General features: G+C 44.9%; 1 protein-coding gene across 2 annotated transcripts in view; it reads left to right on the plus strand.

Annotated features, from left to right (window-relative positions):
* The first annotated feature begins 1,581 nt into the window (after positions 1–1,581).
* Positions 1,582–13,979, plus strand: part of helz2 (helicase with zinc finger 2) — a 73,271-nt gene continuing 60,873 nt past the window's right edge. The window contains exons 1-2 of one of the 2 annotated variants that reach the window (XM_033041508.1): positions 1,582–1,740; positions 2,403–2,473. The gene's annotated coding sequence lies outside the window, so the exon portion shown is untranslated. Of the gene's footprint in view, positions 1,741–2,244; positions 2,474–13,979 lie in introns of those variants that run through there. The other variant, XM_033041509.1, reaches the window with a different exon arrangement.

The raw sequence follows: 13,979 nt of genomic DNA on the forward strand, positions 1-13,979 counted from the left end.
GGTGGTACAAGAACAAGCAGAAACAATGGGTCTGCCAGGACAGACAGGTTTGTGGATTTTGGGGAGAAGGTTAAATCGGGCCGTGCGAGGCTGAGGAACGATGAGGTTGGAGGCTTGGGAGGGCAGGGAGCCAGAAGCGATGAAGCCAGCGATGGTGTTTGAGATAATGGCCTGGTGCTCGTCTGTGGGGTCATGGTCCAAGGATAAGCGGGAGGATGTGTCTGAGAGATAGACAATAGGTGCAGGAGTAGGCCATTCGGCCCTTCGAGCCAGCCATTCAATGTGATCATGGCTGATCATCCCCAATCAGTACCTCGTTCCTGCCTTCTCCACATATCCCCTGACTCCGCTATCTTTAAGAGCCCTATCTAGCTCTCTCTTGAAAGTATCCAGAGAACCGGCCTCCACTGCCCTCTGAGGCAGAGAATTCCACAGACTCACAACTCTCTGTGAGAAAAAGTGTTTCCTTGTCTCCGTTCTAAATGGCTTACCCCTTATTCTTAAACTGTGGCCCCTGGTTCTGGACTCCCCCAAGATCGGGAACATGTTTCCTGCCTCTAGCGTGTCCAAACCCTTAACAATCTTATATGTCTCAATAAGATTTCCTATCATCCTTCTAAACTCCAGAGTGTACAAGCCCAGCCGCTCCATTCTTTCAGCATATGACAGTCCCGCCATCCCGGGAATTAACCTTGTAAACCTACGCTGCACTCCCTCAATAGCAAGAATGTCCTTCCTCAAATTAGGGGACCAAAACCGCACACAATGCTCCAGGTGCTTCAGTGAGTCCCTCAGCATGTAATCCTACACCTAGGACTGTGCCAGTCTGCAGCGGACAGCTCCCTACACTGGAAGGCCAGCAAGTTGTGGGCAGACTGCGCCTTTCATCACGTGAATTATCCTTCAGCAGCAGTTGATGTTTGTCTGGGTATGCTTTCTTGGGATCATCCTCTGAGACAGCTGCTTGAGATGCACCTCAGGTTCCCTTAAGTACCACAGCATCCCTTTCCAGACATGCATGGCAAACGTCAACTGGCATGAAGACCTGACAGGGAGGGTCCTTATCACCACAGCCAAGCGGGCTGATTCTTGAAAGGCTTTGACAAGTAATTCTTAACTCTAACCCCACCCCATAGGATATGCCTCAGATTATTGACCCTCATGATATCTCACCCACTGACGTCCTTACCACAGGGTAGTTTGCACAACACCTACAAATGTGTGGCACTTGAGTGAACATTATATCTCCTGCAGGGACACAGATGGTATGTTAGCGAGGATGGGGGAATGCCAGTGATCCAGCAGGTAAAAATACACAATATCTTGTCTATCCATTGCTTTACACACAAAATGGCGTTATTGAACGCTGGTATCAAGATCAGAAAATGCATAATAACAGCCAGCGCAGTTACATTCACACCCTGCTCCCTGTCACAAGTGCATCCGAACTGTAATTGTAAACATAATATCATCGGGGTATCGGCGTGACTCAAGGATCACGCCTGCTCTTGTTTTCCTTGCTTACAATGAGGTAACTTCCGAGCAACGAAACGAAACTTAACAGCCGGACAAGTTTACTGTAGTCTTGTCTGTCAGCGGATCGCTGCATTTAAAGGCAGTGCTGTCGCTGAAGGCAACTGTCCAATGCGATAGACCCGCCAGCGGAAAAAATTGTCATTTTATGATGAGGAGGAGAATCAGCCTCTGATGTTGGCAGAAGTTTAAAGGGACAGCGGAGGGGTAAGAACAATATCACTTACGTTTCCAAAACAGGAAGTTTGTTTCGGTTTTAGGTTTAAATGCCACGCATGATGAAGGAAATTCGTACAAAACGTTTTTTTTGAAGGTATGTTTACAAATTAAAACAGTGGATGACAATGGGATTGCAATTGATAATACACAATTATTCTGCTATTGCACTGTGTGTGTGTGTGTGTGTTCAAGAGTTGGTGGGTAAAATACATCTCTTCTACACATTTAAATGGACAGTTCCTTCAGCGCCAGCCGTGCCCTGCAGCAAACCACTGACAGATAAGATGATTTTTAACTTTCGTTTTTACTTGGAGGCGATCGGCAATTACATGAAATCCAATTGTTTCGTGCTTCTGTTGTGGAATCTGAACCGGACCATCCACAAGCAATTCCCTTTTCTTCTGTTTTTGGAATGAATCTTCTTGGTTCTTCTTGGTTTCTTGGTCCTCCAAAATATTCCAAATGGAATTTAAACAACTGGAGGTGGTGAAGGGAGGACTTCAATATTGGTCCGCGTCCAATACCGACCTATCAAACCTTCTTAAGAACATGAACTGTTAAATCCGTGGCCAAAGCCGCTGTTGTTTAGATTTCAAGGTGTTGATTCAGAAAAGGAAAACTCACGTTGATGGCCCTTTATATTTTTTTAGGAGGAATAACTGGTGACATCGGGTGAAGATTCTACTCACCACAATCTACGCTGCTCACAATAACCATGCCAGTGAGTACAAGTGCAATCGCTTTGATTTTGGTTGTTGTTACACGCGAGGAAAGCCAACGTTTGCATTATCTTGTGGTTGTACACGTCAACTTATGCCGCTCGTTCTTTCAATGTAGCGTTAGCCCCTCAGCGCCCAAGCTGCATCTTTGTCTTGGAGTACCTGTCAGAATGTGCATTGTTGTCTTTAGTCAAAGGGTGGTGAATCTGTGGAATTCTTTGCCACAGAAGGCTGTGGAGGCCAAGTCAGTGGATACTATTCAAAGTAGATAGATAGATTATTGATCAGTACCTGTGTCAGAGGTTATGGGGAGAAGGCATGAGAATGGGGTTAGGAGGGAGAGATAGATCAGCCATGATTGAATGGCGTAGACTTGATGGGCCGAATAGCCTAATTCAACTCCTATCACTTTTGATCTATATTTTAATTTAGTTTATTGTCACGTGTACTGAGGTACAGGAAAAGCTTTTTCTTTTTATTGCGTGCTGTCCAGTCAGTGGAAAGACTATACATGATTACAATCCAGCAGTCCACAGTGTACAGAAAAGCGCTGGAGTAACTCAGCCGGTCAAGCAGCATTCCTGGAGGAAAAGGATGGGTAATGTTTCAGGTCGGGATCTTGTAGAAGGATCTCGACCGGAAACATCGCCCATCCTTTTTCTCCAGAGATGCTGCCTGACCCGCTGTGTTACTCCAGCACTTTGTGTCTATCTTTGGTATATATCACTATCTGCAGTTCCTTTCTACACAGTTACAGGATAAAGAGAATAACATCAGCGCAAGATAAATTCCAGTAAAGTCTGATTAAAGATCGTCCGAGGGTCTCCAATGCAGGACTGCTCTCTAGTTGTTGGTAGGATGGTTCAGTCCAGGGGAACAAAAACAGGCTATTCAGCCTTTTAACCTGTTCCACCTTTTAATTGGTTTGTGCCTAATCTGACAAGTCATTTTAGACACAACGTGCTGGAGTAACTCAGCGGGATAGGCAGCATCTTTGGAGAGAAGGAATGGGTGACGTTTTGGGTTGAGGTCCTTCTTTAGACAAGTCATTTTGCTCGGCGTACCAAGGTACCCGTACCTAATCAAAATCTCTGCATCTTAGTCTTAAAAGTTTCAAACATGCTTGTACCTCCAGACTTTTGTGAGGGAGATTGCTATGTGTACACTACCTTGTGTGTGAAGATGAACTTCCTAATTTCACTGTTGATGGATTTTGATTATATTCGCTTAATGGTGTTATGCTCTCCATCAGAAGGACATTCTTTTACTGTGTCTACACCATGAAATCCATCAGTATTGGGTGTGTATTGGGAACCATTCAGCCACAGTAAGTTAGTGTGGTCACAATTAACGTTACAGCAATGTACATTCCAAGCCTAGCCAATTAGATACACCTCCTTACCTCTTCAAAGTACAATATTTTAAATCTTGAATTATAATCCTGATGTATCTGTCCTGTAGACTCTCCAAGACCAACAATTTGAGGTTTGGCTTCCAAAATTCAAAGCAATGTTTGAGATGGATTGCAGTCAAGCCCCTGTACAACTTGAGTATCACTTCTTCCTGAGTCTTCTAATTTTGTGATGTTTGTAAAATGACAAACTCTTTTTTTTGATGTCTATAGCATTACAGCTGAGGTCCCTGTACAGTTCTCTAGAGAGCACCACTTGTCACACCATGCCAATGGAAGAATAAACTCCTTTCGCCTCTCTGCCACCTTCCAATGATATCCTGATCACATTTTATGCATATCTTCAATTCCGTTAACTTATGAAATTGGGGATAATTTACTAATCTGGCTAGGAAACTGATTAAGAAATAGAAATTAATTTGTCCACTCAAAGAATCATAGTGTGGTACCAGGCCCTTCGGCCCAACATACCAATGCCAACCAACATGCCCCATCAACATTAGTACCCCCTGCTCGCACTTGTTCCATAACCCTCTAAGCCTATCCTATCCATGTACGTCCCCTAACCTTAAACCTGTGTTTTTGGTTCCCGATTCACCAATCCTGGGCAAGAGAATCTGTGCGTCTATTCCTCTCATGATTTTGCACACCTTTATAAGATCACTCCTCATCCTCCTAAGCTCCAAGGAATAAAGTCCTAGCCTGCTCAACCTTTTCGATTGCTTAGGCCCTTGAGTCCTGGCAATATCCTCATAAATCATTTTTGCACCCTTTCCAGCTTGACAACGTCTTTCCTACAACATGATGACAAAGCTGAACACAAGACTCTAAATGTGGCCTCACCAACTGCAACATGACCTCCCAACTTTTGTACTCAATACTCTGACTGCTGATAGCCAATGTGTCGAAAGCCTTTTGACCACCCGATCTACCTGTGATGCCACTTTCAAGGAACTATGTAGCTGCACTCCTAGATCCATCTGCTCTGCAACCCTCCCCAGAGCCCTACCATTCATTGTGTAGGTCCTGCCCTTGTTAAGCTCCTCTCCCATCAGGCAAGAGCTACAGAAGTGTGAAAACGCATAACTCCAGATACAGAGAGTTTCTTCACAGTTGTTAACAGCAACAGGAAACGTCCCCCCACCAACTGGAGAGAGGCCCTGACCTCCCACCTACCCCATTGGAAACTTCAAATAATACATCAAAATGATGAGACCTATGCCCTTAATTTGCTTGATCTTTTTTTAATGTAAACCCCATGTCATTTCTAGTTCCTCTCCACCCTGTTTCCTCTAGTGAGTAGAGAGTACGACCAGAGGCCATAGTCTTAGAATGAAAGGACACACCGTTAAAAAGGAGATGATGAGGAATTTCTTTAGTCAGAGGATGGTGGATCTGTGGAATTCGCTACACTGGAGGCACTGAAGGATCTTTTTAAGGTGGAGATGAACAGATTCTTGATTAATAAGGGTGTCGGGGGTTATGTGGAGAAGACAGGAGAACAGAGTTCAGAGGAAAAGATAGATCAGCCATGATTGAATGGCAGAGTAGACTTGATGGGCTGAATGGCCTAATTCTGCTCCTAGAACATAAACTTATGAACTCCACAACCCAATGTGTCTTAGGTTGTGGTGTTCAGAACTTCCCTTATTAGTCCAGCTGTGATCTAACTGGGGCTTTTGTACAGCTGAAATGTAACTTCCATCCTTATGCACTCGTTATGACTTTTTGATGATTTCTGTGCCTCCACGTTTTAGTTATCATGCCTATGTCTGCATTAATCCACTTCAGAGAGGTCTACCTCCTCTTTCCCTCTTCCATCATTTTTTCCCTTTTGGTTCTTTTCACTTGTTTTATCTTCAAAGTTTTATTTTTGGGGCTAAATTACTGATTTGGATATATACCCCAATTTACCCATCCAGTTGGAGGAAGACTTGGATCTCAGAGTACAATGCACTCTCCATGTCATTGACATGAACCTAGAGAGATTGTAGGTTAAGAGATCTCCTACATACATGTTGACTGTACTACAGACAATTGCGTTCAGTTCTGGGCACCATGTTATAGGAAAGATGTTGTCAAGCTGGAAAGGTTACAGAGAAGATTTACGAGGATGTTGCCTGGACTAGAGGGTCTGAGCTATGGGGCGAGGTTGAGTAGGTTGGGACTCTATTCCCTGGAGTACAGGAGGATGAGAGGAGTTTACTTTGTATAGTTTCAGTTTCTGTTTCAGTTTCGTTTCATCGATATCCTCCTCCTCCAGTTCTCATTTCTCCCTATGAAAGCTTACACTGAACTCAATACTATGATTGTAATTTAATGGATGTCACTACATTTTTAAGCTGTTAAGTATAGCTAGTTGATGAATAATATATCTAATGTGGTCTGTTCCATTATTAGGTTAAAGGCGTGCCTTAACTGAAAACAAAGTCTAGATTTTCCAAACAATGTCTCAGCAATACCTATTACACATCTGTTGATTCCAACCTATAAGGAAGTTATAATTTCTTAGACTTCCCAGAAGCTAAAAACCGGTTTGTTTACGTGCTTTTCTAATTTCCACATTTATGTTTTCTACTGTTTAGTGGTCACAAGAATCTTACATCCTTCCTGATTTTAAATTCTACCCCAAAAATCCATCACAGCTTGCTTAGGTCTGAGCTATGGGGCGAGGTTGAGTAGGTTGGGACTCTATTCCCTGGAGTACAGGAGGATGAGGGGTGATCTTGTAGAGGTGTATAAAATCATGAGGGAAATAGATTGGGTAGATGCACAGAGTCTCTTGCCCAGAGTAGGTGAATCGAGGATGTAGGTTTAAGGTGAAGTGGAAAACAAATAATAGGAATCTGAGGGGTACGTTTTTCACACAAAGGGTAGTGGGTGTATGGAACAAGCTGCCAGGGGAGGTAGTTGAGGCTGGTACCATCCCAACATTTCAGAAACAGTTAGACAGGTACATGGATAGGACAGATTTGGATGGATATGGACCAAATGCAGGCAAGTCAAGTCAACTTTATTTGTCACATACACATACAAGATGTGCAGTGAAATGAAATGTTGCTGGCTCTGGATCTGCACCTCCTGGTGTATAGGTCTTACAGAGGGGCGAGTGTAGTTCCCATAGTGTGTTTGGCCGAACGCACTACTCTTTGCAGAGCCTTCCTATCCTGGGCAGAGCTGTTCCCAAACCAGATTGTGAAGTTGCCGGACAAGATGCTTTCAACAGCCCCAGAGTAGAAGCACTGAAGGATCCTCAGAAAGACTCTGAATTTCCTCAGCTGTCTGAGGTGGCAAAGGTGCTGCCTTGCCTTACTCACCAGTGCGGCAGTGTGTGTTGCCCATGTCAGAACTGGACTAGTATAGCTGGGACATGTTAGCCGGAGTGGGCATGTTGGGTCGAAGGGCCTGTTTCCACATTGTTTCACTCTATGACTATGTTCAGATACCTGACTAATTTCTGAATGAGTCAAGCTTCAATCCTTTACGAATTAATCACAGCTATACTAGGGCCATTTAAAACAATCTATGTAAGTATTCCACTGATAATTTCTGTATAAATATTGCGTTGTACCTTTGAAGGCCACGCTGACATTGTTAAGATAGCTGGTCAGCATAAACAGGTTGCGTGGCGATGTGTAAAAGGTGAACAGGCCGTTTCACAGACCAGGAAGACCATGAACTCTGAACAGGCTTCTAATGCCCGCCCTTGATTCCCCAGTTTACTTTGTATAGTTTCAGTTTCTGTTTCAGTTTCGTTTCATCGATATCCTCCTCCTCCAGTTCTCATTTCTCCTTATGAAAGCTTACACTGAACTCAATACTATGATTGTCATTTAATGGATGTCACTACATTTTTAAGCCGTTAAGTATAGCTAGTTGATGAATAATATATCTAATGTGGTCTGTTCCATTATTAGGTTAAAGACGTGCCTTAACTGAAAACAAAGTCTAGATTTTCCAAAAAATGTCTCAGCAATACCTATTACACACTAATTTCCACATTTATGTTTTCTACTGTTTAGTGGTCACAAGAATCTTACATCCTTCCTGTTTTTAAATTCTACCCCAAAGATCCATCACAGCTTGCTTAGTTCACTCATGTATCTTCTCTCATCGATTATAATAATAATAGTAATAATAATAATAATAATAATAATAATAATAATAATAATAATAATAATAATAATAATATCTTTTATTGTCATTGCACGTCAGTGCAACGAGATTTAGTGTGCAGCTCCACTGATGTACAAGAAAGGTAAATAAATACAATACATAAATAAGTAAGCTGAATTGATTGACGTGACCATCTGAGGGAGACTGTCCAAAAGGGGTGGGTGGGGGGGCACTCATTAGGGCCGGTTCAGAGCCGCTATAGCTCTTGGGATAAAACTGTTCCTGAGTCTGGAGGTTCGGGCGTAGAAGGCCTTGTAACGTCTGCCGGAGGGAAGTAGTTGAAACAGACCGTGGCAGGGGTGTGATGAGTCCTTATGGATGCTGAGGGCCTTCCTGAGGCACCGCGTGTGGTAGATGCCCTCCAAGGCTGGTAGCTCTGTCCCGATGATCCGCTACGCTCTGTTGACGACGCGCTGCAGAGCTCTCCTCTCCGCCTCCGTGCAGCTGAGATACCACACAGAGATGCCATACGTTAGTATGCTCTCTGTGGTGCAGCGGTAGAATGTTGTCAGCAGCTGTTGGGGCAGACCAGTCTTTTTTAAGGTCCTCAGGAAGAACAGTCGTTGCTGTGCCTTCTTGACCAGCGCGGCGGTGTTTGTGGACCATGTGAGGTCTTCTGAAATGTGAGTGCCCAGAAACTTAAAGCTAGACACTCTCTCCACACTTTCCCTGTAAATGGAGATTGGGGTGTATTCTCCAGAATGGGACCTCCTGAAGTCAATAATCAGCTCCTTGGTCTTGGAGGTGTTTAGTGCCAAGTTGTTATTGGTGCACCAGTCCGCCAGGTTCTGCACCTCCGCTCTGTAGTTTGTTTCATCACCGTTGGTGATCAGCCCAATCACTGTTGTGTCGTCTGCAAACTTTACGATGGTGTTGGTGTCGAATGCAGGGACACAGTCGTGAGTGAAGAGGGAGTAAAGCATGGGGCTTAGTACACAACCCTGTGGTGTGCCGGTGCTCAGGGTGATGGTGGAGGACAGGTGCGGGCCCAGTCTCACTGCCTGCGGTCGCTCCGTGAGAAAGTTCAGGATCCAAGCGCATATCGGTGAGCTGAGGCCTAGCTGTTGGAGTTTGGTGGTGAGCTTGGTGGGGATGACCATATTGAATGCAGAGCTATAGTCAATGAAGAGCATCCTCACATACGTGCCCTGTCTGTCCAGGTGAGTCAGGACAGTGTGAAGGGCCAGAGAGATGGCATCCTCTGTCGATCTATTTGCCCTGTATGCAAATTGATGGGAGTCCAGTGAGGCAGGGATGCTGGATTTAATATGGGAGAGGACCAGCCTTTCGAAGCACTTCATAGGGATTGGAGTCAGGGCAACCGGCCGGTAGTCGTTGAGGTTGGTGATTTTGGACTTTTTCGGCACCGGCACTATGGTGGCTGTTTTCCGGCACTTGGGGACCGTTGCCAGAGATAGAGATAGATTGAAGATCCTCGTGAATACCTCCGCCAGCTGTCCAGCACAGTCCTTTAATACTCTTCCCTGGACTCCATCCGGGCCTGCAGCCTTGCGTGGATTGATCCTATGCAGAGCGCACTGTACCTGCTGAGTGCTCCGTGTTAAGGCCTGTCCCTCCGCTATGGCCGGGGTTATTCCACACCTGGTGGTGTTGCCAGTTTCGAACCGGGCAAAGAAGGTGTTTAGTTCGTTGGCCAGTGTGATATCACCGTGGGGGCAGGCGGGGCTGCTCTTGTAGTCTGTGATGTCCCTGACACCCTGCCACATGCTTCTGGTGTCCGCGGTATTGAAGTGGTCTTCTACCCTTTGCCTGTGGATGACTTTGGCCTTTTTTATGCCTCTGTTCAGGTTCGACCTGGCCGCACTGTAGGCAGAAGTGTCCCTGGATTTAAAGGCGTTGTTGCGTGCCCTTAGCAGATCCTGAACCTCCTTGTTCATCCAGGGTTTCCGGTTTGGGAACATCTCTATTTTCTTGTCCACTGTGACAGTCTCCACACAGCAGTTGATGTAGGAGAGCACAGTGGATGTGTACTCCTCCAAGTCTACCTCTGTGCCACTGGTAGCCTGTTGTACAAACAGGTCCCAGTCGGTGCGATCAAAGCAGTCCTGGAGTTGTAGGGTGGCGTCCTCGGGCCATATTTTGACCGTCCTTATTGCAGGTTTGGTCTTGCGGATGAGGGGTTTGTATGCAGGCAGTAGAAACAGTGAGAGGTGATCGGATTGACCCAGGGATGGGCGGGGGAGAGCTCTGTATGCGTCCTTGATGTTGGTGTACACTTTATCCAACGTGTTTAAGCCCCTGGTAGGGCACTGCACATGCTGGTGGAATTTGCGGAGTGCAGCTCGTAGGTCGACCTGGTTAAAGTCCCCTGCAACAATGAAGGCACCGTCGGGGTGAGCATCCTGCTGCTTACTGATGGCCGAGTGCAGCTGTGCTAGTGCTAGGTTAGCATTAGCCTGCGGTGGGATGTATATGGCCATGATGATAACCACAGTAAACTCCCGAGGCAGGTAAAACGGCCTACATTTAAGCAGTAGGTATTCCAGGTCTGGGGAACAGTAGCTCTCTATTGCAGTGTGGTTGATACACCAGTCATTGTTGATGTAGATGCAGAGCCCGCCACCCTTGCTCTTACCGGAGTCCTTTGTTCTATCAGCACGATGCAGTGACCGGTTGGTCAGGTCCACAGCCCCATCGGGAACCAGCGCGCTGAGCCAGGTCTCTGTGAAGATCAGCACACAGCAGTCTTCCAGGGATCGCTGGGTGTTGATCCAGAGCCTTACCTCATCCAGCTTGTTGGTGAGTGACCGGACATTCGCGAGATAGACGCTTGGGAGCGATGGTCTTTGTGGAGCCCTCCGTAGCCTGTGATTTTATCCTTCTTTAGCCAAAGATTACTGCTCTTCTTCTAACCTTTACTCCACTCTCAGACAAAGGTGAACGAACCACTGGAGGAACTCACTGGGTCAGGCAGCATCTATGGGGGGAAGTAATTGTTGATGTTTCAGGTTGAAACCCAGCACCTGCAGCCTCTTGTGTCTCCATTTACTTCTCATTTTCTGGTCCTGATCATATTACTGTCTTTTTTCAGTAATAGTTACAATATGTTTTCCATATTGCATTTTCACTTGTAATTCATTCAGATTCTTCCTTGTACTCTCTTCTAGATTAGATTAGATTAGATTAGGTTAGACTTTATTAATCCCCTTATTCAGGGGAAATTCAGATGTCCTTGCAGCACACCAATAAAAATACAACATGAAGAAATTCAACATCAAAACATAAAAACATCCCCCCACAGTGATTCCCACTGTGGGGGAAGGCACAAAGTCCAGTCCCCATCCTCTTGTCCACCCAAAGTCATCTTCTATACAAGAGGACAAGGCACAGTGAAATCCAAGGTATGCAAATAGTCGTCACACAAATGACGCTGACAAAGTTACAAAGTACCCCCTGCTGTCTCCTCCTTTGTCCCCCCCCCCCTCCCCACTCGGTGGTTCCCCCTCGCCAGGCCCTCCATTCTTCATTGTTCTTCCCCCTCCCCCACGGCGGTCCCCACACGCCCACTGACTTGTCATCCTGCACTTATAATAATAATAATAATGGATGGGATTTATATAGCGCCTTTCTAATACTCAAGGCGCTTTACATCGCATTATTCATTCACTCCTCAGTCACACTCGGTGGTGGTAAGCTACTTCTGTAGCCACAGCTGCCCTGGGGCAGACTGACGGAAGCGTGGCTGCCAATCTGCGCATACGGCCCCTCCGACCACCACCAATCACTCACACACATTCACACACATTCACACACAGGCAAAGGTGGGTGAAGTGTCCTGCCCAAGGACACAACGACAGTATGCACTCCAAGCGGGATTCGAACCGGCTACCTTCCGGTTGCCAGCCGAACACTTAGCCCATTGTGGCATCTGTCGTCCCGATGTTTTATTCGCACATTTTATACTTTTCCTTTCTGGTTAAAACTGTTAGTTTTCCTTTTACTGTCGTGCCTAGAGTGCATCAAATCTGACCATTGACTTGCTTTCTTTTTATTCATTTGTTTGGAACTATGATGATTGCTAAAGGGCCAGTCCCACTTTCACAACCTAATTCACCACCTTTTTTACTCGTGGACATTTTTCACCATGTTGAAAAAAACGCCCCGACCTACTTGATGCCAGAGTACCAACGACTAGCATCACGACCTCGTGACGACCATGCTGCGAGTATGAGTCAAGGGCAAACTCGGCAGTGGTCGTGAATAAGGTCGTGAAAGTGGGACTTAACTTTTCCTTCAGACTGTTTCAAAACATCATGATCACCCTATTTATTCATTTCATTGGGACCCAATCCTGGTGGAGTCGGTGGATATGTGGTGTCTATATCCGTGAAATGAAACTCCCTTCTCTTTCCAATACAACTCCCTCAGTTGCATGCCACAATCCTACTTATTACCGTTTTGTAAGGTGGTTTGCATGTAACCTGAGTAATAATAAACAATCTCATTTAACACCCACTCTTTTATTATGCTTCTTGTTCCATTCCCCTTTCCAATTTCCTTTAACGCAGTCAAAGATATCTCTCACCTCGACAGCAGACTACTAACTGAGACACAAGATCATGCGTACAAAAGATTCTAGATGTTCCCCTTACAACGAAAGTTCTAAGAGTTTCTAAAAGTTCCAAGCAAGTCTTAAATACCATGATTATATCTACTTCCATTACCACCCCTAGCAGTGCACTCTAGGCACCCTCTGTGTAAAAGACTTGCTCCACACCACCCCCTTTACACTTTGCCCCTCTAACCTTAAAATTATGCCCTCAAGTGTGGACTCGGAGGACCGAAGGGCATGTTTCTACTCTGTTTCCCTAAAGCAAAGTAAAGGAATCAGAAGTTGTATCATTTCTCCACCCACAAACTAACCCGTGTTCTGTTTCAGCACACGTTAACACATGACCTGGGAATAATCCGGAGATTAGAATTAAAAGATTAAAATTAAAATACGCTTGGTATTAAAACACTGGATAAAATGTTCAATACTTTTTAGTTTCAAGTTTACAAAACCATAACCAAACCCAGAGTCATGTGGCAGTGCAACACTCTGCACTCAATTCCATCTCTGACTAATTCCTTTGCACTTTGTTTAATAACACCCCGTGCAACACAGTCACTGTCGGAACACAATCGGAAAAAAAAACAAAAAAAAAAAACACAGTCACTGTTTCAGAAACTGCTTGTGCAGGTTTTTTGTGACGTGTCCAAGTTTCAGATGATGACGCACCTCTTCATTATAAATGTTCCTCTTTTAAATAATGCTCACAGCTGATTGACTGATAAAGATAATTTGAGTTAAGGCGTTTCCTTTTATGTTTCAGAAGTTGGAAACAAGGGTTTCAGTCTAGGATTGACTTACCCAGTATATTTAGAATTTCCACTCACCAAATTCTCAGCCATCTACCACGATTGACAGATTCTTCATTACTACGGGTGTCAGGGGATATGGGGAGAAGGCACTACGGGTGCTGTCTGTACAGAGTTTGTACGTTCTCCCCGTGACCTGCGTGGGTTTTCTCTGAGATTTTCAGTTTCCTCCCACACTCCAAAGACGTGGAGGTTTGTAGGTTAATTGGGTTGGTATAAGTGTAAATTGTCCCTAGTGTGTTTAGGATAATGTTAGTGTGCGGGGATCGCTGGCTGGTGCTGCCTAAATTAAACTAAGCTAAAAAGAATGGGGTCGAGAGGGAAGGATAGATCAGCCGTGATTTTTTCAAGTCAAGTGAGTTTATTGTCATGTGTCCCTGTATAGGACAATGAAATTCTTGCTTTGCTTAAGCACACAGAAAAAATAGTAAGGCATTTACTACAGTACAGATAAATGTGTCCATATACCATGATATAAATATATACACACATGAATAAATAAACTGCAAATAAAGTGCAAATAACAGAAAGTGGTAGAA

The sequence above is a fragment of the Amblyraja radiata genome, chromosome 23 (assembly GCF_010909765.2).
Source record: "Amblyraja radiata isolate CabotCenter1 chromosome 23, sAmbRad1.1.pri, whole genome shotgun sequence".
Classification (NCBI taxonomy): Eukaryota; Metazoa; Chordata; class Chondrichthyes; order Rajiformes; family Rajidae; genus Amblyraja; species Amblyraja radiata.